Source organism: Colobus angolensis, unplaced genomic scaffold (assembly GCF_000951035.1).
Source record: "Colobus angolensis palliatus isolate OR3802 unplaced genomic scaffold, Cang.pa_1.0 Scaffold626, whole genome shotgun sequence".
Classification (NCBI taxonomy): domain Eukaryota; kingdom Metazoa; phylum Chordata; class Mammalia; order Primates; family Cercopithecidae; genus Colobus; species Colobus angolensis.
The window spans coordinates 121,642-123,449 of NW_012119888.1; positions in this window are offsets into that span (position 1 = coordinate 121,642).

Consider the following 1,808-nt stretch of genomic DNA (forward strand, 5'->3'; position numbering starts at 1 on the left):
TTTGTGCTTTTGTCACCCAGGCTGGAGTGCAGTGGTGCAATCTCGGCTCACTGCAACCTCTGCCTCTTGGGTTCGAGCGATTCTCCTACCTCAGCCTCCTCAGTAACTGGGATTACAGGTGCCTGCCATCATGCCTGGCTAATTTTTGTATTTTTAGTAGAGTCGGGGTTTCGCCATGTTGGCCAGGTTGTTCTCAAACTCCTGACCTCAGGTGATCCATCCTCCTCGGCCTCCCAAAGTGTTGGGATTACAGGTATGAGCCACCTTGCCTGGCCAGAAATTATTATCATTATTATTGTCATTATTATTGAGACAAGATCTCAATAATAGTGGGAGTTGGCTGGAGTGCAATAGCACAATCATGGCTCACTGCAGCCTTGAACTTCTGGAAATTATTTTTAAGTAGACATATTTTATAAAATGTAATCATTATTTAAATAGTATGTCTAGCAATGAGTCAGTCAAAAATAAAAATTAAAACAATAAAAAATTATTTATAGCTGGGCACAGTGGCTCCCGCCTGTAATCCCAGCACTTTGGGAGGCCAGGACAGGAGGATTGCTTGAGGCCCAGAATTTGGGACCAGCCTGGGCAACATAGCAAGACTCCACTCGACAAGAAAATTTTTCTAAAAATTAGCCAGGCATCGTGGTGCACACCTATAGTCCCAGCTACTCAGGATACTGAGGCAAGAGGAGTTCAAGGCTACAGTGAGCTATGGTCCCACTACTATAGTTTAGCCTGGGCAACGGAGCAACACCCAGTCTCAAAAAATAATAATTATAACTTATTTACAAATTTTTTTCCACTTGCATTTATATAAGTTTAGTTTGCTTAACAATTAGATTTGAATTGTGAAAACTTCATGAAACATTAGACAAAGCTAGTTTTATTTTGCTGGTAATGTTTTTGACATATATATTAGGCAAATATCAAACATTATTGAAGTAAAGTATCTAAAATGTTAAACATTCAACACTTTTTTTAAATCTCATATGAGCATACTAGGGGTTGTTCTAGTTAATTCCTCAGACACTTTTGTTTTTTGTTTTTTGTTTTTTTTGAGACGGAGTCTGGCTCTGTCGCACAGGCCAGAGTGCAACGGCATGATCTCGGCTCACTGCAACCTCCACCTCCCAAGTGGTTCCAGTAATTCTCCAGCCTCAGCCCCCTAAGTAGCTGAGATTACAGGCACACACCACCACACCCAGCTAATTTTTTTTATATATGTATTTTTAGTAGAGACAGGGTTTCACCATGTTGGCCAGGCTGGTTTCGAACCCCTGATCTCAAGCGATCCGCCCACCTTGACCTCCCAAAGTGCTAGGATTACAGGCTGAGCCACTGCGCCCAGCCCAATGCCTCAGATACTTAAGTTTTAAAGATATGATAAGATTTACACTTTCAAGGAACTAAGAAAGAATGTAGATTTTCTCCAAGAAGGAGTTTCAGAGCATACTTTTTGTTATCAGAGATCTAGGGTGATGTTTATGGTTTCTTTTTCCTAAGAGCACTATAGTTCAGCAGATTTTTTTGTGGTTTCGGCCTAAACATGGGAATGCCTGGAGCTGATGAGGTTTGATAACAGAGCCCCAGGAAGTAGGAGGAATTGTAAGGTACAGTGAAGCAAGCCTGGCTGCTCGTTCCCAGAACCTGTGTTAGGTCTATTTTCTGGCTATCAGTATTTACATGTCACCTGTATATCTTGGGCCTGGAAAACAGGCTAGGGTGCTTTCTGTGAATTTTACAGGAAAAGGGAAGATAAGTAGGCAGCTGGGCATTGAAAGGATATTTGGAGAAGTTTTAGG